Raw genomic sequence first — 25,516 nt, forward strand, 5'->3', positions numbered from 1 at the left:
AACCTTGAGCCTGATAGCAGGTTCCCATTTCTTGTCATTGATGGCCAATTTCTAACCATGAATGCTTTTGGGGAATCTCGTGTGTTAACCTTTCCTGGGTTAGGACACAAGGGAGATGAAAAAAAACCCAGTCACATTCACTCCCCAAGAAGCATATGCCACATTTCATAAAAGAGAATTTCAGCACTGTGTCTTTTAGGCACAAAATTGATGGAGGGCAAGTCTTTGCTGGACGCCATCCAAACTCCAGATCATTGATGCATCCACTCTGTAACTTATTTATTAAACATGCCAGCCACACCATATTAGGTTAAAAGCAACCTATAACTCAATTATTTCCCATCACTGCCTTTTAAACCTGCTCTATTCTCTCTCTTCCTCATCAAATAAAACACAGTCCCATACCTTATTGGATCACTTTTAGATATTAACACACCCTCTCATCCTTAAGTTGCCAAAAATGAGTCTAATATTGAAACTTCAGTCTGCTGTGCAATATAAAGTTTTTGTTCCCACCTCCTCACACAGGCCAGGTCTGTGATTCTGAAGATGAGCGATGGGAGACATTTCTTTCTTCTCCGCTCCCAGTCTCCCAATGTGTGTGTGTGTGTGTGTGTGTGTGTGTGTGTGTTGTTGCTGTTGTTGTTGTTCAGTTGCTCAGTCGTGTGTCTGACTCTTTGCAACCCCATGGACTGCAGCAAACCAGGCTTCCCTGTCCACTATCTCCCGGAGTTTGCTCACTCAGGTCCATCGTGTTGGTGATGCCATCCAACCATCTCATCCTCTGTTGTCCCCTTCTCCTCCTGCCTTCAACTTTCCCCAGCATCAGGGTTTTTTCCAGTGAATCAGCTCCTCACATCAGGTGGCCAAAGTATCGGAGCTTCAGCATCAGTTCTTCCAACAAATATTCATTGTGTGTGTGTGCAAAACTGTGTATTTGTATATTAGTATACAGATAGAATTATATATTTTGTGTATACTATAACCATATAGAATTATAAATAAAATACAGTGCAATCTTGACTTCCACAACTGCCTCTGCCATGAGCTTCTTCTGTGCAGTAGATCTTCGAATGTGTACTTTTCATATGGAGCCTATCTGTGGGTTCTCAGACATGCTCAGTGTTCCTCCACGTCATCTTTCCCTTAATGCATTCTTCATCAGACCCCCTCCAACTCTTCCTGAGCACCTGTTTGGGAGCAATCATTTATGTATGGGTCGCCTTGCCCTAGTGGGTAGGTCTTTGGGGTGGACACTTTTCAGAATTGCCAAGCCTGTTTATGAAGGTACCCTCTGGTTCAAGGGAAATACTTAATACATTTGTGTCCCCAATAGTGGAAAATCAGTGTGCCATCAAAGAAGCCTGCTAAGTGCTCTGCCATCAGGGGCATACCCAGCTAGCGTTGTCCTTTTATACCTTTCTAGTCTGGAGACCAAGATCTTCTTTTGCCATATTGCATGGTCTCCATTCTCCAAACACCAGGAGACATATGGACCCTGCTGTTGCAGGTTTCTCCTCAGAAATTCTCACTACTAAGGTGTCCTGTCTTCTCTTATAAATAGGCTGGTGATGGACCATCAACATATACTGAGTCATTCACCGACGTTTTCAGCTCTATGATGAGATAGTGAGTTGCCTGGCAGTGGAAGCATTCAAGTCTTGGTGTCTATCAGCTGAGAACACTAAAACCATGATGCCTGCATCTGCAGGGAAGGTGGTTGGCCTCTGAGAAGAGGCTTTGGGTCGGCGGTCTTCTCCATGTGCTGTCAATGAAGCACTGTCTTCTCCTCTGTTGTCCTTATAATGACCTCAAAGCAAATAATCCCAGGTAGTGCTAGTGGGGAAGAGCCAAGGCAGGAGACCTCAGAGCCGTGGGTTAGATCCCTGGGTCAGGAAGATCCCCTGGTGGAGGAAATGGCAACCCACTCCAATATTCTTGCCTGGAGACTCTCATAGAGAGAGGAACCTGGTGGGCTACAGTCCACAGGGTCACAAAGAGTCCAGCATGACTGGAACGACTAAGCACGCACAAGTTTCAAATCTGAGGCTCAGAAAAGAATGAGCAGCGCATCAGTGACGTGCCTGTTGCCCATTCAACCGGGCACTTTCCCTCCTGGCTTAGCTCACAACCTCTGCCACACCGGGACCCTCAGCTGCCAGCAACATGAATCAGCAGGAAACCGGCATTTGTTAGGTCGGGAGCCAAGCGTCAGGAAAGGCTAAGTCATTATGTGTTCCTTATTCCACAAATCAGAAAGGATCTTTTTCATGGAGGGGATAATCGAGGCCAAGAGAACTGGAGCCTTCCCCGGAGGTGTGCAGAGGATACAGCAGAGCTGGGGGTGCAGGGTCAGAGCAAGTCTGGGGGTTCCCGGAGCCCACCGCCTCGGCTCAGACTCCGCGGCCACTTGTCACGGTCAAGGGCTCCGCCCCAGCATCCCAGCCACGCCCGGGTGCTTCTTAGACACGAAGACAAAGTGCGGGAAGGACGCGAACATTAATCAAGTGTCTGGTGCCTCCTCCCCCTGACACCTCGCTGGGGGACCCCTGCGCCGGGGAGCTGGCAGAGCGCGACAGAACAGCACGCACAGCGGTCACGAGCAGCCTGGCCACGCAGACCCCGACCCTGGTTTGGTGACAACAGCGATTCCTAAAAGAAACAGAGGGCAGCAAACAGCCTGTTTTCTGATCCCAATCTGACGCCGAGGCGGCACATTATAAAAGCATTAGCACTCAAGCAAGGCTTGCGATCCCGAGTGCCTGGCGGGAGAGGGCGGTGGGGCGGGGGGGCGGGGGGAGGGGGCGGACATCGATGGTAATTTATCAGAACCCAGGACCGCCTGTGGGGGCCAGCGACGCTCCGATGTCCGCGTGCGAACCAAGGCGTATGTGCACGAGGTCGGAGCCTGGCAGCACTCTGAACACACCCGTCCTCTAGTATTGGGGGCGAGACTCAGGCCTGGCTTGGGCACAGGGGATGGGCTCAAGATCTCACTTCCAAAGTGAGCAGATGGTGCAACCCGTGTTCCAGGCGCGAGAGAGATCACGCCCAGCTCGCACGAGCATTTTGACAGAGCCCCAGATAACGCATTCATCAATCTGACATGGGATCTGACAGGGTCTGCCTGCTGGCCCCAGGCCCCCTTCACAGCAGGGCGAAATCCTCCAATTATGGAGGTCACAGATGTCAGAGCCTCCCTAGCACATAACCTAAAATGTCAAAGTCACCCTCTGCAACTCTTTATCAGGTTCTCTGAAATAAAACCTCCATCTCTCATCACATATTGAAAGGTCCAACTGAAGACTGGATCTTCTTTGGAGAAAATAGGTGATTCGCCGTCTGGTTTCAGGTTGCCTGGGTGTCGGGTTCTTCATCCTTCCTGCTTCAAAACACCGTGCCCTTTGTCTGGCTTCTCGCTGGTGAGCAAGTTCCTATTATCAAAACAGGGAGGAACCCTGAGCTGGGAATTAGAAAACCTGATTCAATGTGTTGCCATTCCTTTGACTTTCTAAGTCTTGGTTTTCAGAGCTTTGAAACGGAAATAGTGGGCAAAGTGAAGCCTAAGTTACAGGTACACGAGGCTCAAAAGAATCAGCAAAACATGAAACAATCTTCACCATGATTAAACTGAATTTACTAGAAATAAATCAAAGTATGCTGCTGGTTCCCTGAAGCTAGGTTTCACCAGCTGTCTTCGCTGTGTGACGTCTCCCCGGATGTGGATCCCTGGGGGTCAAGTTTAGGTAAAGATTGTGTCAAGCCAGGAACAAGTGACAAGGAGCGGTGGTGAATATGTTGGAAGCACAAGGGAAAGGTGACAATGCAGGGAGGACAGCAGAGATGAGGATCAGGTTGTGGCGAGCTTACATCAAGTCGAAGAGTCAGAATCTGGAGAGGAGATGAGCTTGAGATGTGAGGTCTGCAGCCAAAGGTGATGCATTATCACAACACCTGACATTTTTATAGAGCACTAAGAGTCACGCAGCAGTTTCATAGGGATTGATTCAGTTAACAATTGCTTTTTGATTAAAAATGTTCTGAGGCCCTGGGGATTCAACAGGGATCCAGGGCTCAGTGTGGCCATTATATCTCATGGAATCCTTTTCTGGTCCTGTCTCATCCGTCACCTCTCCTGCAGGCTCTGTAAGTTCTGGACTCCACCCAGCCAAGGCAGCTACCAGATTTCATTCAGGAGGTCTGAGCATGGCTCTTCCCACCCCTTCAGCGTGAGGACATCGAAAGGAGGGACTTCCTTTCTGCATCCTTAGTCCCTTGAAAGTGGAAGTGTTAGTTGTGTCCAACTCTTTGCGACCCCACGGACTGTAGCCTGCCAGGCTCCTCTGTCCATGGAATTCTCCAGGCAAGAACAGTGGAGTGAGTTGCCATGCCCTCTTCCAGGGGATCTTCCATCTTCCTGACCTAGGGATCAAAGGGTCTTTTTGACCCAGGGACCCAGGGTCTCTTGCATTACAGGCAGATTCTTTACCATCTGAGCCACCAGGGAAGCCTCCTTATTTCCTTACTAGATGCTTAATAACTGCTGATTGATGGATACCTTTCTAGAAATATGACCAGTGAATGGGCACCTTAACCACTTGTGTACCTTTGTCTCTCAGGTCACACAAGGAAAATGCCACATCAAAAGTGTGTGTGTGACAAACAGCAGGTGACAGCACCTACATATGGGATCTAAAAACAAAACATGATTCAAATGAACTTATTTACAGAAAAGAAACAGACAGAGAAAACAAACTTATCATTACCAAAGGGTAAACAGGGAGAGAGAAATTAGAAATTTGGGATCAACAGATACACACTACTATATATAAAGTAGATAAAAAGGGCCTACTGTATAGCAGAGGAAACTGTATTCAATATCTTGTAATAACATTAGAGAAAAAATTGGGAAAATATCACATATAATATATATAAATGAATCATTTTGCTGTCACTTGAAACTAACACAACTATACTTGTAAATCAACTATACTTCAATTAAAAAAAGGAGTGTGTGCACAGTTTCTGGTTTATTGACGAGCATGGGCACAATAGAAATGAAAAGGCCTTATCAATTGCATCAGTAAATCATGTTAGCCTTTCCATTTATCAAACTACTGGTGGAAAATTCTACAATGTAGCATACATTGCAAGGTCGTACTTACAATTATATTGATTAAAATCACTACTTTGAAAAAAATAGTTTTAAAAATCCTTTTGACCACTGGAAACATTAGTTTCAAGACTTCACTTTAATTTCTCCTTCCAAATAATTATGAATCACACACACACACAAATTTCTGCATATCTGATTGTCAATTGCCAAGTCAGCCATCTTCACTTTCCTGAAGAAAATGTGGCCTCTTGGCAGCATTTAATCACGACAAACCTTCACAGCTTTCCCCATTACAGGTTTCCTGCTGCAAATTTCAGCAGATTGGACACACAAGGTGTCACTCTATTTAAAAGTTCATGCTGAACATTTTGCTCAGTTGGAAAAGATTAAGATCCATGAATGATGCGGTGCTTTTAGCATATGTTCAGGTAAATGGAGGTATTGCTGACCCTCCAATGTGCACCCTGCCGGCAGAGACAGTCTTGACACTTTTCTTCCCACTGCACTGAAAACCAGTTAAAAATAAGCCAGACTGCATCTTTGAGGGGCAATTTGTCTGCATTGTATTGCCTCTTTGGAATATCCCAAGCTGCCCACACAAACAACCAGAAACCTATTTCCTTTCTGTCTGCAAAGGGAACTCTCCAAACAATAGATTGCGTCCGAATGTGCATATCAATGCAATAACCTGAAAAGTAGAACAGAGTTTGGTGAATCTGCTGGTTATTTTCTTTTCCTCTTGCCAAACTATTCAACTATTATTTTGTTTCCACTAAGCCGACAGGAGGGAGCAGTGATTTTCTCTACATCATTTCAATTACAAGTCCAAGGAGAATGCATCGGCTTTAAGCAGCTGTTATATAAGATCCCCAGAACTTCCTTCCCCTCCAGTTGATGAAATCCTACATACCTTGTTGGGTTTGTTCAACTGATGCTTCTTCCAAGGGGCCTTAAATTTCCCAAGTCAAAATTACTTAATTTGGAAATCTGTGTGTTACACCTCTGATAGAGCCTTTATTTCAGTCTATGCAATAAAAATTGCATGCTTGTCCCTCCCTGACAGCAAAAACCATGTCTTATTTATTATATAATAGATGCCAAGTAACCATTGATTACCATGAATTCTGCAATACTAAAGAATAACAGTGAGTCCAAATAACTATTTTGCTTATCTGTGAGAAAGAAGTTGCCCTTGCACACATGCTCAGTCTTATCCACCCCTTTGCACCCTCATAGACTAGCCCGACAGGCTCCTCTGACCATGGGATTCTCCAGGCAAGGATACTAGGTCCTGTTGCCATTTCCTCCTCCAGGGGATCTTCCCAACCTAAGGATCGAACCTGAGTCTTAGGCAGATGCAGTGTTTCAGGACAAAGGTCACCTAATGTTTTGGTACTCGTGAGGTAGGAGAGGAGGAAGTACACAGGATTACTGCGAGTAACTGGGGCCTGGGTAGCGGACTAGAAATCACTTCCAGCCAAAGTACGTAGGTGATGGGGATTTGCTTTGAAATATCTCCTATGAATAAGTGAGAGTCTTTTTCAAGTATACAAGGTCTGGAGGTAGATTCCAGGATAATAGTTATGAATATTTTTAACTTTAGCATGCAAGACTGCTCCTTGGTGGCTCAAATGGTAAAGAACCTGCCTGCAGTGCAGGAGACCAGGGTTCAATCCCTGGGTTGGAAAGATCCCTTGGAAAAGGGAATGGCTACTCACTCTAGTATTTTTTTTTCCTAGAGAATTTCATGGACAGAGGAGCCTGGTGGGGTGCAGTCCATGGGGTCACAAAGAGTTGGTCTCGACTGAGCAACTAACACACACTTAGGTTTAATTCTCTACTGCTTACTCAGTATTTTTGGTGGGATAACCTGGGTTATCCTATCCTTTCAAACCCAACAGTTTTGAAACTACTATTAATCTTTCCTCTTTGATTCTTCTTCCCTTTGGGCTCCTTCTCTGTGCTCTTGTGCCAGTATCAACCCAGTCATCCAAGTGAGAGGCTGAGTCATCAACCCAACCCTCCTCTCTTGCTTCCACTCCATCCTTGGTTACTCTTTCCTATTAATTCTATCATCACGGTGACCTTCTCACTCATTGCTTTTCTCTGTGTGCACCAGCACTCTCATAGCCCAGCTTCTGAGAATGGCTCATCTAAACTTGTGTGATAGTTAATCTCCCCGCTCCAGTCCTTTCTCTGTTTCTTTGGTAGATCCATCTTTGTTATAATAGAAGCAGTTGTGTGATTCCTGCTGTCTCAATAAGCCCCCGATGGCGCCCTGGAGCCCACTACAGCTGGTCCAAGCTGCTTCCCAGGAAATAAGGTCCTGGCCACTCCTAGCCCTGTACCTGTGCACCCAGGCTGTGGCCCAAGACTGTGCGGTTTTGTGAAAATGGCCATGCGATCACTTGTTGTCCCTCTGACCTTCCAGGGCATTTCTGCATACTTCTGTTTAATAGAAAATTAGAGATTTAGAAAAGACACTGAAGGGAAGAGCTGCAGGCCCTGACTATATGGCAGAAGCCAGGGAAATTGGTGAGAGGGGAATAGGTTTCAGCAGTATTGCAGATTTAAAAGCGCTTAGAATTCGATAATCAAGTTACCAAGGTGGATGAAAACAGGCAAGGGAGTTTAAGGTAGCAACACGGCTTCTAGCTTGGAAGACTGGGTGAAAAATGTTGCCAAATGGAGCAAAGAAACCCAGGAGAAGAGCTAAATAATTCAATAGCCATGCTTTCCTCTGCTGTATTCTTTGACATACTATAGCGAGTTTCAAAAACACACAGAATTCCTGCTCAGCTAATAAGGAAAGACCTAAAAGAAGAAATGATAAAACTGCATCCTTCCTCTGCCTTTGTTACATAGTTTCTTTTAGTATAAAACACAGAGCCCTTGTATTCTGGCTTTTGGAACTGGGTGCAACACCCATCTGTTCAGTCAATCACAGAGCAGATGGAAGTGGGTGGATAAGGAAGTGTATGACCACAATCTCGGATAATAATAAATATTTAAATACGTATTTGTTCTTTGTAATGGATTTTGAAGCTGAGTAATGAACACACTTTAAAAATCAATAACAACAACAATAATGAGAAGTCTTAATAATCAGGGATGACATATGCATTTGACTGCTTCCCATTTGCAAAAATTGAGGGTGGGGGCATTCAGTCTTGATGAATCTCACAGGAGCCCGTTTCCTAAATAACGTCAAATTCCCCTTGAGCTATAAGAAGGCACAGCCGATGATACCTGGCCTGTGATCCCCCTCTGAACTGGAACATAGATGTCAGCTCTGCGAGCCAGGAGGGATTGGAGGGAGTGCCTGGTCCAAGTCCCTCCCCACGCAAGTGAGAAAGTGAGATCCAGAGACCAGTGACAAGCCTGCCTCTCAGGGACAGCCCACCTAGCCCTACCTTCCTGGTTCCTGGTGCTTTCTCTTCTCCGGGGGAGCAGAATAAAAGATGAAAGTGTCTGGAGAGAAAATTTCAAAGGAAATGAATTAGAAGAGGCGATTCTGGACACATAGAAAGAATTGCATGGAAGATTTTAGTAATGATTTTAGAAACTAGGGGTTTAGGAGCTGAGTATGTCTTAAATAAATTACTCTCCTAATTTTGGTCCCTTATATTTGAATCCCTCATGAATGTTCAGCTGACAGCTCCTTCATCCAATCCATGCCCTATTCCTTGCAAGGTACTGTACAGGATTTCTGGTAGGCGACCTGAAATTTCAGTCAGAGTGGCTCATGTGTTAAAATCAATTCAGAGTATGCTGCAGAATCCATGCATCACTGTAGTTAAAAGCAGTTAATCCCCAAATGTCAGCCATATTCAAGAAAACCCACTTGTAACCAGCCTATAAAATGTATATAAGTCTAAGATTATTGAGTTGATCTGCCACATCACCAGAGAGAGAAAGAGAATCAGTCAGCATATCTCATGATGTCTATGAATTCAAAGATGTTAAAATACCAATAAAAATGTGTGTGTGTGTTCTCAGTCATGTCTGACTCTGTAACCCCATGGGCTGTAGCCTGCCAGCCTCTTCTGTCCATGGGATTTCCCAGGCAAGAATACCGGAGTGGGTTGCTGTTTCCTCCTCTGGGGGATCTTCCCGACCCAGGGATCAAACCCATGTCTTCTGCATTGGTAGGTGGATTCTTTACCACTGAGCCACCAGGGAAGCCCCTCACTTGCTAATCTAATGCCAGTCTCACAGACACACCCAGAAACAATATCTGACCAGCTACCTGGACGCCCTGAGTCCAAAGATGTTACCACATGATAGTAAACTTCATACCCACGTCGTCTATTTTCACCCATGCCATACCCACAAACCAAGACTTGGAGTCTCAGAAAGTTCCAGAAACTGGATGGAGTTGTAAGCTAAGACTCCCTGACATCTAGAAGAAGGGCCCCAGCCAGCCACTTTCTCTGTCTTTTTCATGCTCTTATAAGCCAAGGCTCTTCCATGAGGGTCCCCAACCCTATTCTAGTCCCTATGCAGGAGAAAATGTGTCTCATTGAGTAGACAGGTGAATGACCTTGATTTTATCATTCTACTTGCTGCTCTGCCATTTTCTTAATATGACTATTTTTAAAAAATGTTGAAGCTAGGTAATGTGATATGAAGTGTATGAGAGGGTTACATTTTTTTTTCTGGTCTATCCCTCAAGCCTTTTTAAAACTAAGGTCAATTTTTTCTGTTATTTTTGCTTATTGTTTCTTCCCCTGAAACTTGGAATTTCTCCAGACTAAGGACAAGTTAAGATTCTAAACTCCACCCTAAGCCCGGATACCTGTTGAGCGTGTAGTCAATACCAGCTGCCACGCCAGGGGCTGTGCTCAGAACAGCACCCCGCTCCCCAACTCTCTGCCTTCCGCATACCCCTTCCCCTCCCCTGCAAACACAGGTAGACACACCGGTTGTTCAGCAATGTTTGTCCTCAGCCAGTGTGAAGGTGGCCCTGGGCTGAGGGTCCCTGAGGATTCCTCCAGGCATCTCTGTGGTCTCACAATATCCGGGACCCCCAGAACGTCCCCACTGTCTGGCCCCGTCCGCTTTCAAAGAAAACCCACGCTGAGTGTGAGGCTGTGGACGGTCGTCAGGATGGAAAGCACTACTGGATAGAACTTAAACTTCATTTCTGCCCTGACTATTTCCCAAACAGGAAAGACCTCCCCAGGAAGTCTTGATGGGCTTCTCACGCAGCCTCTTAAAACTCCCCTCTCTCCTTCATGCTCCCCACACCGCCATCCACCCTCTGTCCTCTTGACATGAATTCAACTCAATTGCCACCTTTTAAAAATAGGCCTGCCTGTCACATTCTCTGTGCCGGCTGGAGTGAATGTCACTGAGTGTCAGAGGCCTTGGGGACTGATTGCAGGAAGAGGTTGGTCCAGAGTGGAGCCAATCCCTCTGGCGACCTCACCCAGACATATGCCTCAGAGAAAGCATTGGTTTTTTCTTGCCATTGTCTTCTTTCCCATTACATTCTTCCCACAACTATTTAAAATCACCATCTGCTCTCTTCTGAGAAATTTAAGTCACTTCAGCACAATTTTTTGATTTTTACCCCCAATTGTAGATAAGCCATATGTGGGGAGATCAGGTTAAATGCCAAGTTCTTAAAATGAGGTAAGAGCAAATGGTCCAACAGTGTCTTTGAGGCCGTTCATCTGCTGCTGCGTAGTCATCCAGCAAGCATTTATGAAACGCCAGCTAGTCACCAGGCATTTTTCTAGAAAGTTCTGGGGCTACAGAGATGGGTGTGAGTTCCATATTCCCAACATAATCCAGAGGATTATTAAATGTATACAATAGATTAGCCACGATGGCACAGTGGGGCACGTTCTACACTCTGCATCCACAACGTTGTCATTATTGTTGTTGTTCAGTCGCTAAGTCGTATCCGACTTTTTGCAACCCCATGGGCAGCAGCACACCAAACTCCTCTGTCCTCCACTGTCTCCCGGAGTTTGCTTTAATCCATGTCCATTCAGTTGGTGATTCTATCTAACCATCTCATCCTCTGCCATCCCCTTCTCCTGTTGCCTTCAGTCTTCCCCAGAATCAAGGTCTTTTCCAATGAGTCGACTCTTCACATCAGGTGGCCAAAGTCCTGGAACTTCAGAGTCAGTCTTTCCAATGAATATTCAGGACTGATTTCCTTGCGGATTAACTGACTTGATTTCCTTGCATCCACAATATGACTTCTACTATTTCCTCCACATTAGATGATATTTTCCAGATTACTTGGAAAATTCCTACTTCAAAATATGGTGTGATTGTCTCATCTGTGCAGATTACTGAACCTTTCTGAGTAGATTTAACTAACTCTTCCTTGGAGATCCCCTTAGCCCAGGTACCTATCATAGTTCACTGAAAATTACAAACAGAAAATTTATTTGCATCCACTAGACGATGAACTCCATTGGGCAGATGTTTCATGTTACTTACTGTGAAAGCACCAGCAAAGGATGGTCTCCAAGTAACTTCTTAATATTTGTTAAATGGCTGAATACTTCCCTTTACTTAAATCTCTTCTGAGCACCTGTGTTGCACCAGGCACTGTCAGGAGAGGGCCTGTGTGTGCCCACAATTGTATGATAGGGGAGAGCTGAGCATGACTGCACCTATGCAAAGATGAATGGCAAGACTCCTGATGTCATGGAGTTCCTGAGCTAGTAAAGTATACACGTAATAGTGCAGGAGACACAAGAGATGCAGGTTCGATCCTGGGTCAGGAAGATCCCTGGAGGTGGAAATGGCAACCAACTCTAGGACTTTTGCCTGGAGAATCCCATGAACAGAGGAGCCTGGCAGGCTATAGTCCATGGGGTCCCAAAGAGTCAGACATGACTGAGTGACTGAACACACAATAATTATTGCTCAAGTATCTGCTTTTATCCCCTGCAATAATCTTTAGGAAGGATTTGAGATAGTTATAGATATAAAAAGGAATGCCTGTGTCTCATTTCAAGATTCATTTTTAGTATTCTGTTCTTAAATCTTTACATTGGATTGTTAATTTGCCTTTGCTAAGAAAATAATATTTGACACATGAATATACCCTTCTTTCATGCCTTTCATCCCATCTGTGGCACTTACTGTGAGGGTTTCTGAGTTGCCTTTGGGGGATTTTTTCTGATCAACTGTTCTTTGCCTGCATCTCTCATCATCTTTGCTCTTCTAAAGTTCCCTGTCTCTAAGTGGGGAAGCTGAAACACTCTGTTTCCAAGAGCTCTTCCATCACTGGCATTCAAAATATCCATGGTAAAATCACCTCAGCACTCTCTGAGCTCCTACTCCATGTACATGACTGTACCCACTCCAGGATGGACTCCAAGAGGAAGAGAAGAGTGCCCCAGCCAGGTGTGGGCCACAAATGTTCTCCGAATGACATAAGAGCCTTCGCACAGAGACAGACCTTACCTTGGATGAGTAGAAGATTGATTTCATTTTGAGAACTGGAGCAGGTTACATCATTAAGTTAGACCTTGAAGAATAACTCAGGAAGGGCATGAGCAAAGTCATAACATCACCTGTAACTTAATACCTCTGTTCAGGAATATAACTTTGCATCTCCACTTTAAAGACAAGCTTCCTGCTCCAGAGCCTTTCAGAGATTTCCAAGAAGGTTGAATACCTAATTATTCCTTCTCTTCAGGTCTTACTTTCCCTTTCTTCAAGTCTTCCTTTCTATCAAACCTCCTGTTCCCATTCCAGAATTTTCTTTTCATATTAGTAATTACCCTTCTGTTCTGCAACAGGTCAGTTCAGTTCAGTTCAGCCACTCAGTCGTGTCTGACTCTTTGCAACCCCATGGGCTGCAGCACACCAGGCTTCCCTGTCCATCACCAACTCCCGGAGTTACTCAAACTCATGTCCATTGTGGTGGTGATGCCATCCAACAATCTCATCCTCTGTCATCCCCTTCTCCTCCTGCCTTCAATCTTTCCCAGCATCAGGGTCTTTTCCAATGAGTCAGTTCTTCGCCAGGTGGAAAAACCAATGAATGTTCAGTACTGATATCCTTTAGGAGTTATATTAGAAGTAATACCATTCTGTGCCCTGGCTGAGGACTCATGTGGGTACAGCACAGAAATGAACTTTATCAGGAAACCAGGTGCCCACAAGCCCAAATCCCAGACTATAGCCCCTTCTCTCCACACCTGTCGAGTAGCATTCCTCCACAGTCCCTGTCTGCAAACCTTTGATAACATTGCTACCCAGCCTTTTGTTTGGAAAGAGGCTGAACCACAGCATGAACCTCTCCAAATGACCAGTTTCTCTGCCACTCGGAGGCTATCAAAAGCAATTAACCCTTCGTCACAGCAGGACTCAGTGAAATGTGTGAATCATGAAGCAAGGCGGTCTCAAGGAGAATCTTCTCAGCGAATGGTGTCCTCAAGCCGCTTCTCAGATAGCAGCACCCCACAAATAAGTGGGCTAAGATACTCACAGTGTAAACACAGGCAACAGAGGTGCAAGGGAAAATGCATTTTTGGGTGCATTTCAAAAACACACACTTCTTGGAAAGCAGATGTTATTTTTTTTTTTGGTATTGTCAGGAATATTTTAGTAGCAGAGTGGGCTGTACTATAAATATTGAGAATATCACGCTTGTTTCTGGGTGAGGAAGGCCCATGTTGAAGGTATAGTCATTGGGGAAGTGTGGGAAGATGAGAGAAGGTGGGAAATATATGTAGCTAAGGACTCAGAGTGAAAGACTCCCTGAATTAGGGTTTTAATCCTGGAAACAGGAGTCTAAAGGCTGGGCGGACATGAAACAAACTTCCTTTGCCCTGGGTTGCCCATAGTAGGTGAACAAGGAAAGTTCCCAAAAGGTTAGTTGGTGGGAGGACTTGAAATCTAGATGTTCTTCACTGTTGGATCTTGAGAAGGGAAGAAAAGAAATAATAAAAAGAAATAAAGCACATTTTCTAAATTGAGATATAATTCATATGTAGCATTTTGGGGGTACAACATGTACCGTGTTACATTTATATATTGTAGTATGATTACCACCATAGCTTTAGTGAACAGCTTTATCATAGTCACATAATCGTTCTTTCCTTTTTTTAGCCTTTTTTTTTTTTTCCACTGGATCTTCATTGCTGCACACAGACTTTCTCTAGTTGCAGCAAGTGAGGCTATTCTTACAGTGCGGGGTCTTCTCATTGCAGGGGTCCCTCTTGTTGTGGAACACAGGCTCTAGGGCACATGGGCTTCAGCCCTTGCAGCTTTTCGGTTCTAGAGCACAGGCTCAGTAGGTGAGGCTCACGGGCTTAGTTGCTCCGCAGCATGTGGGATCTTCCCAGATTGACTGATCCTGTGTCCTCTGCATTGACAGGCGTATTCTTATCCACTGCACTACCAGGGAAGTCCCATCCTTTCTTTTTTGTGGTGAGAAGATTTCAGATCTAGTATCTTAGTGATACTGAAGTGTGTAACACAGTCTTGTTGACTATAACCACTCTGCTTTGCATTGGGTCTGCAGAACCTAGGCATCTTCCAGTGGCAAGGCATCGTTGGTGCAGTCTTGACTGCATTAATGCCCCAGCATTACTGAAGACTGACCTCACAGGCAAATAATTCATGGGAAGAAAAAGAAGTTTCTTGTTTCAATGTGTTTAGAGTCAGAGATGAACTAGTATAATATTGCTATCTGCTTAGAAAGTAATAAAAAATGTAGAACCCACCCGATTACCTTGGTAAGTTGACATTCAAAATGAGTTATATAGTCTGATTTGAGATAGTTTCTCCAAGGTCATTTCTCAGATGACCTCAGCATTCTTTTTACATTAGAAAACACTTTAAATGAGATTATATTTTTACATTTAACCTTAATTTCTTTTCTTTCTTTTAAATCAATTTGTGTGTTAGTCACTCGGTCATGTCGAGTTCTTTATGACCCCATGGACTGTAGCCCCACCAGGCTCCCCCTGTCCATGGGATTCTCCAGGCAAGAATACTGGAGTGGATTGCCATGCCCTTCTCCAGAGGATCCTCCCATCCAGGATTCGAACCCAGATCTCCTGCACGGTAGGCAGATTCTTCACCACCTGAGCCACTATTATTATTATATTCTAGGTCTTTAGAAGAATCAAGGGAAAACTACAGAGTTCCCATACATACCTGCCCCTACACAGCACAGTTACCCCCATGATCATGTCCCCCACCTGCCACCAATGGTGTATTTGCTATAATTGATGAGTCTATGGGGCACAGTTTATCACCTCAAGTCCATAGTTTCCATGAGGGTTTACTCTCATGTTGCCAGGCTGTTCACAGGGATCTGGATCTCACAGCTTGATCATGTAACATGGAAACCTCACCACCATCCTGTAAACACACTGTGTGGAAGACAGGCTACACCCACCTTTGCAACCTCAGGCCTCAGATTGCCGGAGTCCAGGACTCACTCCCAGCTCTGATGCCCTCCAGCCCCCTACATATCTAGTTACAGGCGAATGACTGGCAAGGCACACCTAAATCAAACGTTTTAATACTGTACTGAATTGGATATTCTTTGAAAAACTGGCTTTAAAACCCAAGTTTTCCTTAGTTCTTCTGCAACTTTTTCTCCAAAGACTGGAGGCAGTGACCGTATGTGATGGTTAAGTCAAGCTTTAGGGTTCTGTGGTCTCAGATAAACCAAGTATCCTCTTTGAGCCCTAATTTCTCCATCAGTAAATTGGAGATAATTATAAAAATAGTGAACATTCTATTTTCACATTATTATCTCTAACATGTTTTACTTTGCTTATAACTATACACTTCTATATCCTTTCATAATCCTTGTTGCTGTTGTTTCATCACTAAGTTGTGTCTGACTCTCTGTGACCGTATGGACTGTAGCTCCCAGGCTCCTCTGTCCATGGGATTTCCCAGGCAAGAGTACTGGAGTAGATTGCCATTTCCTCCTCCAAGGGAACTTCCCCATCCAGGGATTAAACCTAAGTCACCTTCACTGACAGGCGGATTCCTTACCTCTGAGCCACCAGCATAATCCTACAACATTTATCAATTTAAGACTCAATTTCTCATTTCCAATAATGCACATTCCCAGCAAAATTCTACTAGCATCCCATCTCTGACCCTTGCTCCTTGAGTTCAACCCTCCAATTATGTCTCCCCTAAATATTTGAGTGGTTTAATCCCCGTTTTCTCAGCACATTGAGGAGCATAGGCAGTGAAAGTAATTTAAAATCTTCCCTTTAATACACGTGGATATTGGCTATTGGAAAAGTTTGGATAGGTGCAGTTTCACAAAGTAAATGGATTTGTTTCCATAAAACAACATGAGTTTATGAATGTTGGGAAGTAAAATATGCTTTTCAATGTATATTTTATAAAAATGAGCATTCTTAAAATTATTTGCTTTGTCCATTTTTCAAGGCCTTACACATAGATGTACATTAATATTTTCTTTGCCTTGGGAGCTTCAACTAAATTCCAAGGATTCTAAAAATGACTAGCCAATTTCACACCAAAAATGTAATCCAACTCCTTAAGTACCCTTGGAAGCTTCATTATAGAGTTATCCTCAGGCCTTATGGATGACTTTTAAAAATTACTTTAAAAGACCCAACGATTCATCTGGAATGGTAAAGTGTGATAATAAGGGCTTTTTTTTGCATCCCCACTATGAAAAGCCACTGAGGAGTGGTCCAGAGGTGATATCTTTGTTAAAGGTGACCGTTTGAGAATCCAAGAAGGGCAGCCCTTCTGAGAGGCTGTCAGGATTGACCTCACGGCAAAATCACTGCAAAGGGTCTCTCTTGTGGGCTTCGCCAGTGGCTCAGGGGTAAAGAATCTGCCTGCAATGCAGGAGACATGGGCTTGATCCCTGGGTCAGGAAGATTGCCCTGGAGGAGAAAATAGCAACCCACTCCAGTATTCTTACCTGGAGAATCCCACGGACAAAGAAGCCTCACAGGCTCCATGGGGTCACAAAGAGTCAGACATGACTGAAAGACTGCACACGCACATCTCTTTTGTTATCTTTCTCTGCCATTGACCAGAATTTTAACACTTCAGGTGAAATTCTTATTTTTCAAAGATTAATGAGCACAGCTCATTCATTATGTGTTGACTTCATTGATAAAATCCAGACTAAAATAAGAACAAGAACTCTCAACCCCAAACCAGATTTCCCTTCAGAACATGATCGTCTTCCTAGACATTTAGAAATTAAACGAAGAGCAAAACACCAAAAATAAAAAGGCCAAATTTAAAGACTCAACTGTCAACACCCCACTTTGAGATTTAGGTGCACGTGATTCCCCTCACCTATGTTTTCTACCACCAGGCCAACTCAAAATTCCTCACCTGCCTTGGAGGGACAGAGAAGGGAATGGGGAGGGTAGATTTTCTGGATGTCGCTGGGCACTGACATTTGCGGTTCACTATGGCTTCTTGGTCCCCAACCGGTCTTGGAAGGCCAGGGCATCCCAGAGGCCAAGAACACCTTCTGCCCTCTGATTTGGGCACAGCGGTGGCCACTTCACTCAGATGTGTGCCTCCTGGCAGCGACGCCTGCCTCGGGCCTGCAGACTGGCAGGCTGCAATATGCTTTACCTGGGGCTACACCTGAGACCATATGGGCCTTCAGCTGCTGCACCATACAGGGGCCCGCCTGCGGCAAGGCGAGGACCAGATGGAGCAGACGATACCTGCGCGGGGCCGTCTGACTCGGCGCTGCTGGGGACTTGGTGTGCGGAAAATGGCAGACTATAAACATTTAAATAATAATACCACAACACATGCTGATTCTTTTCCACCAGGAAGAAGGGGAAGAAAAAAGAAAAAAAGCCTTTCTGGGAAAGATAAACCTGAAGAATACTATGGACGAGCAATGAACTTAACTTTTTGAAAATAAAAGCTAAATCAGATGATTAAAACCAAAGACAAATCTAAGAAGGAGTCTGAAGGGTGGGTGGGAGTGAGGAGTCACAGACTGGAGTGCAGCAAATTGCTCTGTGACTTATGCAGGTTATGCCACTCTCATCGTGCCTCAGTCTCCCCACTGATAAGATGAACAATAAAGCGGACGATGCTGTTCAAAACACAAAGATGAGTTCGTGCCACGATCTAAATCGCCAGCAAAGTCTGGTTACAAAACCCATGGCAGCTGAACTAAGTGTGAACAGCCTTGGAGTGCGAATGCTATGCGTTTGGGTGATTGTGCAAGCTCCTTGTCGCGCTGCGGACACAAAGCCGATGGTTCAGAGCCTGGTCACAGTCTATGAACTGGTACCTGCAAATGGGTACTGTGAGTTGTGAGCAGTTTCCTCTTTAAACACTGGCAGTCCAGTGGTTAAGACTCCTCACTTTCAATGCAGGGGGCATATATTTGATCCCTGACTGGAGAACTAAGACCCCACATGAAAGGAGACACAGCCAAAACAACAGCAACAACAAAAATAAACATTCAGGACTTGCATTCTTGGATTGTTTCAGACTAACTAGAGTAATATAAAATACTGTTTTAATCTTATTTCCTTTTCACCGACTTTCCAATATAAAACTACCCCCAAAAAAGTGAGATACGTCTTTAAGCATCTTAGTTTGCTATAGGTTAAATTCACCCAAAGTGTAAAAAGAAAAAGCCCAATTATTCAATTATTATTACTCCATTTCACATATATGTCTGATCTACTAAAAAGTTTAATAAAAAAAAAAGAGAATTTGCCCTTGGAGTAATGTGTCAAACATTCTAGCATTGGAAGCCTCCTGGAAAATAGGATTATTCTTGAATAGAAATTTAATTGATGAATTGAATGTTGCTTGACAAAGAACTGGGCAAAGTGATGAGGGAGGAGAGGCAGTTCCAGCTGATATAAGACAAAATAACATGACAAAGGGCATCCCAGAAGTGGAAACACACAGATCATTTTCTGCTGCTGAAATGTAAAGCAAGGGAGTGGACTGTGAGCCAGGACAAAGAGAGGGTAGGAAGTCTCCAGGTCATAGACCACCTTGAAGCCCAGGCTGATGTGTGTAAATGTTGTGGGTAAGGGCACTCCCTGTCAAGCCATCAGCCGGGTGATGAGATCAGATCTGCATTTTAGATTAGCCTCTCAGACAGTCACATGAAGAATGAATTTGTATCTGGTCTCCAGGACTCCACACTGCAATGGTTCTCCTCTTACCTTACCAAGGGCTCCTTCTCAGGCTACTTTCCATCTCTCCAACCTGTTAGTCATTGAATGCCCAGGGCTTAATCCCCAGATCGCCTCTCTACCCATCCCTGTGTTTTAGTGACATCATTCACCCTAAAGGCTTTAAATATCAATCAAAAACCAGACTTCTCTCAGATTTACAGAACTAATCCACCTGTCTCATTTGAATTCTTGACTCATCTATCTGACTGCCGGTCCGACATCTCCAGTTATTTCTCTAACTTCACATACCCAAATCCAGATTTCTATTCTTCCCCAAAACCTGTTTCATCTGAAGTCATCTCCCATCTTGGTTTCTGGCAACTCTATTCTTCTGGTTGCTAAGGCCAAAAATCTAGACGTTACTTGGATTCCTCTACTTCTTTCAGAATACATTTTCAGCCTGTCAGAAGATCCTGTCTTTCAAAATACATCAGGAATCTAACACCACTGCACCATCTCCATCACTAAATGCTCTGGTCCAAGGCACCTTCATCCTTTGCCTTGTTATTATAATGGCCTCCTACCTGATTAAAAACTTAAAAACTAACATCATGGCATCTGGTCCCATTATGGCAAATAGATGGGGAAACAGTGGAAAAAGTGGCAGACTTTATTTTTGGGGTCTCCAAAATCACTGCAGATGGTGACTACAGCCATGAAATTAAAAGACACTGACTCCTTAGAAGAAAGGAGTAAGCTAGGCAGGCGTAACTTATGACCAACCTAGACAGTATATTAAAATGCAGAGACATTACTTTGCCAACAAAGGTCTATCTAGTCAAGGCTTTGGTTTTTCCAGTAGCCATGTATGGATGTGAGAGCTGGACTATAAAGAAAGCTGAGCGCCAAAGAATTGATGCTTTTGAACTGTGGTGTTGAAGAAGACTCTTGAGAGTCCCTTGGACTGCAAGGGGATCCAACCAGTCCATCCTAAAGGATATCAATCCTGAATATTCATTGGAAGGACTGATGCTGAAGCTGAAACTGCAATACTTTGGCCGCCTGATGTGAAGAACTGACTCATTTGAAAAGACCCTGATGCTGGGAAAGATTGAAGGTGGGAGGAAAAGGGGACAACAGAGGATGAGATGGTTGGATGGCATCACTAACTCTATGGACATGAGTTTAAGTAAACTCTGGGAGTTGGTGATGGACAGGGAGGCCTGGCATGCTGTAGTCCATGGGGTCACAAAGAGTTGGACATGACCGAGTGACTGAACTGAACTGACCTGACCTGGTAGCCCTTTGTCCAGATATGGTGAGTGATTCTTTTAGAACTTAAATCTGATCGTGCCACACCTCTCCTCAAAACCAAGAGTGGTTTCCCTTCTCATTCAGAATAAATCCCAACTTTTCAGCCCTGTAAACCTTTATGATGTGCTCCCCAAACTCTTCTGGAGCCTCACCGACTTCTCCTCTCCCTGTTGCTCCTTCCCTTTCAGCCATTCTGGGCTCCTTGATATGCCCTTGATAAACATCTCCCACCACAACTATGGGCTGCCTTTTCCCTCTCTTAGAGATGACTTCAGTTTATAAGCATTAGGTGCAGGTGTGCTAAGTCGCTTCAGTCATGTCCAACTCTTTGCAACCCCATGGACTGTAACCCACCAAGCTCCTCTGTCCCTGGGATTCTCCAGGCAAGAATCCTGGAGTGGGTTGCAGTGCCCTCCTCCCGGGTATCTTCCCCACCCAAAGATCAAGCCAGCATCTCATGTCTCCTTCTTTGGCAGGAGGATTCGTTACCACTAGCGGCACCTGGTGGTGTTGCCGTAAAAAAGAAACTCCCTATGACCAGACAGTGCAGATGACACCACCCTTACGGCAGAAAGTGAAGAGGAACTCAAGATCCTCTTGAGGAAAGTGAAAGAGGAAAACGAAAAAGCTGGCTTAAAACTCAACATTCAAAAAACGAAGATCATGGCATCTTGTCCCATCACTTCATGGAAAATAGATGAGAAAACAATGGAAACAGTGACAGATTTTATCTTCTTGGGCTCCAAAATCACTGCAGATGGTGACTGCAGCCATGAAATCAGAAGATGCTTGCTCTTTGGAAGAAAAGCTATGACAAACCTAGACAGTATATTAAAAAGCAGAGACATTACTTTGTCAACAAAGGTCTGTCTAGTCAAAGCTTTGTTTTTTTCAGTAGTCATGTATAGATGTGAGAGTTGGACTATAAAGAAGGCTGAGCACTGAAGAATTGATGCTTTTGAACTGTGGTGTTGGAGAAGACTCTTGAGAGTCCCTTGGACTGCAAGGAGATCCAACCAGTCCATCCAAAAGGAAATCAGTCCTAAATATCCATTGGAGGGACTGATGCTGAAGCTGAAGCTCCAATACTTTGGCCACCTGATGTGAAGAACTGACTCATTTGAAAAGACCCTGATGCTGGGAAAGATTGAAGGCAGGAGGAGAAGGGGATGACAGAGGATGAGATGGTTGGATGGCATCACTGACCCAATGGGCATGAGTTTGAGTAAACTCTGGGAGTTGGCGATGGACAGGGAGGCCTGGTGTGCTGCAGTCTACAGAGTGGCAAAGAGTCAGACACAACTGAAGTGATTGAACTACACTGAACTACCAGACATGAAGAAGGAGCTGACCGGCAGAGCATGAGGCTCGAGCGGTATCACTGGTGTCATTATGGAGCCTCTGCAGCCCTAGGAGAGTCCTGAGCCCTCATGACCACACACACGTGGGGGACAAAGCTGGAGCTCATGAGAGGTGGGGGACCAGAAATAATGTCCTTGTACAAAACCAGAACTCCCAAAGTACCTCTGACAAAGAGAAATGAAAACCTGTGAAACCTGTCCAACAGCCTTGAGAGAAAAAAAAGAGAAGATGAGCTTGCCCTCAGTGGAAGAACAGTGTATTTCATTAGAAACATCCACTAGAAACTAAGCCATGACTTCACATAGACTTGGGCTCCCAAATTATATTTCCCTCATTATGAAAGAAAACTCAAATTATGAATCAGTGTTATTAAAATAGAAAATGTAGCCCAGGATGGTGACACCCTCCACAGAAACGAGTTGAAAATCATTCAACAGCATCTTCCCCATGAAGATTCCCATTGGAGGCGAAACCAGGACCAACATCTACCTGAGGAGCCTATCTACACAGTTACACACGTGAGGGATTCCACCAGAACACAGGCAACAGACACAGAAAAAGGACCATTAGCATCTCAAGTACTTGAAATGATAAGACAAGATGCTGAAGGAGGTCATAAACTTAGTGGTTAAAGGATAAAAGAAGGTTCCAAAACTACCTGAAAAGAATGAGTCAATATGCAAAATCGACAAGTGAACTGGAAGAAAGAACCAAGTAGAACTGTGCTAATCAAAGTCATAGTAATCAGTATAATTTCAAAAATATTGATAGATAAGAAGTGCCTTTTTTATTTCACAGTATGAAAGGGCTACATGCTGAAATTTTGGACTTCTTAAATTCTAAAATATCCAAGGACTGAGAAATGATCCTTTGCAAAGCATCTAACACAAAACACCCAACTCCCCGTTTGACTTGTGTATGTCATCTATTTTTATCATGATGGTGATAAAATCTAGTTCAGGTGACTATTTTTGTCCTTTTGCTCATAGGCTGTTGAGTGACTCCCAGAAGAAAAACCAAACAAGATGTGATATCCCAATGTACCACCATCACCCTCTCCCATCCCTGCCCCTTGAAAAATCATTAAGGATCTAGACCAAAATCTCTATCTTCAGTTCTAGGTGCTCTGACTGCCATTTTCCCCAAATCAGAATTTTTCAACTTTCTCTCCACTTCTTCAGTTCTTTATCTAAGGCAAGTACCATATCCATTTATATATAATCTGCATCCCTCATTAGACTCAAAACTTCCCTGAGCCTGGTACTGACCTGTCTTACCCTGGTACTTGAATAAGCAGCAGCTATGGTAGCAGCCCAGTAAGATTTTATCATATTAAACTTAAAAGAGAGGGCTTCCCTGGTGGCTCAGTCATAGAGAATCCACCTGCCAATGCAGGAGACACAGATTCCACCCCTGATCCAGGAGGATCCCACATGACACAGAGCAGCTTGGCTCCTGTGCCACAACTGTTGAGTCTGAGCTCTAGAGCCCAGGAGCCGCAGTTACTGAGCCCACGTGCCGCAACTACCGAAGCCCATGCACTCAGAGACCATGTTCTGAAATAAGAGAAGCCATCACAATGAGAAACCCACGCATCGCAACTAAAGAGTGGCCTCCACTTACCACAGCTAGAGAAGAAGCCCACATAGCAAAGAAGACCCAGCACAGCCAAAAAATAATAATTGTTTAAGTTTAAAAAATATATAAATTGAAAACAGAACACACGTTCATTGCAATTCCAAGTTTACACCATAAAATATTCCAAAATTGGCATAAGGCAAGAAATTAATAAGCTAAAGTAAACTTAGGACAATAAACAAATTATATTCATTTAAGTTTCTGAAGCTTAAAGTGTTCAAGATGGACGCTCAAATTAAAAACACGTGTGGGTGAGAGCTTTTACATATGATCATCAAATCCTCCCTTCAGAAACTTCTGTCATGGAAAAAATAAAAAATCACTTGGGTTCTCCAGCTCTGAGGTTGTAAACACATGAGGGTCTCTAGGTCAGTGGGTCCCATTTGCTTATGACCACGGGGATGCTCTGAAACAGCTTGGTGTGCAGACCTCCCAGGATGTAACAGAATGAACCCTCAGGCCAGTCCTGTATTGGCAGCAACATTGAGCGTCCTAGAACTTCTGGAGAATTTACATTTGATATAAAGAAGCAGGGATGAAACTAAAGAAAATTAAAATACGCTGAGCATTTTATGGAATTTGATCACCCCATCCCCCACCAACCTTGTACCCTTGCTCTGAGTGAGTCAGTGAATCTGTCCAGCAAATAAGTCGTCCTCGGAGACTGTCTCCTCTGAGTCTGCAAGCCCTCAGTCCTGAGTCTCTGTACAATGCCTGAACCTAAGGCATTCTTGCTGTATACACAGCAATAGCAAGACATCTTCACTTCTGACTCTGAAATAACACGTGAGCAGATTAACAAAATGATGTGCATTCACTTAGATTCGAAAGATTCTTCCATATATAGCATATGGCCAGACTTATCCTCAGATAGGTAGTATTAATAATACGTTTTTCTATTTAGGAGCAGATCTCCTTGATTTGAGATGAGACAAACCATGAAAATGTTCTATACCTTATTTCCAAAAATAAAGACTTGGCTCTATTTGATTCAGCTCATATCAGTAATTAATTAGGAGAATAAAATAGGCCCATAGAATATTGTATTTAATCCCAACAAAATATAATTTTCAAGGAAAACTATTTGATTAGCAAGAGTGAAAGAAGGGTTATTAGCATTGTTATTGAAGCTGCATTTAAAGTCACACAATATGTATTTTTCCTTTAATGCTTCTCAAGTAACACTGCAATTCCTCAAATGGTTCATTGCAGAAATAGAGCTTCAGAACATACATTTGTATTTCATTTGTCGGCAAGCATTTTAGTTTCCCATAAAGCTAATGAATTTCTTCCAAAACCCTGACTCGCCTTACCAAATACAAATGTCTTCCCCTTGAAGCAATTACTCCCAAATGGTTGATTTATACAGCCTCACAAATCATAAATTTCCAAGCAAATAAATCACTTTGCATTTGGTTTCAACAAAGATAAAATAAAAGATTTTTTTTATAAAGGTGCTGACTAAGAACTTTGTGGAATTTGCTTGAATATTTCATCCTTTAATTAAAATATATATTGATGTGTTTCATTTCCCTGAGAGCAGCAATATGGTAATAAGATCTTAACAGTTCAGATCTATGCCTTTTCATGGTTTGTTTTGCAATTCTATCCTACATTTTTTTTTCTTTCTCTAATCAGTAATCAGTACTTTTTGAGGTTTGTGTGTACAGTATGTAATTTGATTTTCTTCCCTGGCGAGTTGTTACAGAGACTGAATACAGAGATTAAAAGTACATATATTTAGAATCAAGAAAAGCATAATATATGTTTTTGCTGCTCTTCAATGATGGGCTCTATACATTAATCAAGGTATCAGGCTTCCAGCAAAGCACTGCCGTTCCCCCAGCTCCAAGGAAATAGAAGCAATTCTCTAATCAGCGTTTCGAAGTCAGATACGGAACCCAGAGGAAGATCAAGAACGTGTGGTCTGTAGTCACATGTGACTTAACCTCACAGTAAAAGGGCTCCTCTTGGT

Source organism: Bubalus bubalis, chromosome 12 (assembly GCF_019923935.1).
Source record: "Bubalus bubalis isolate 160015118507 breed Murrah chromosome 12, NDDB_SH_1, whole genome shotgun sequence".
NCBI classification, from domain to species: domain Eukaryota; kingdom Metazoa; phylum Chordata; class Mammalia; order Artiodactyla; family Bovidae; genus Bubalus; species Bubalus bubalis.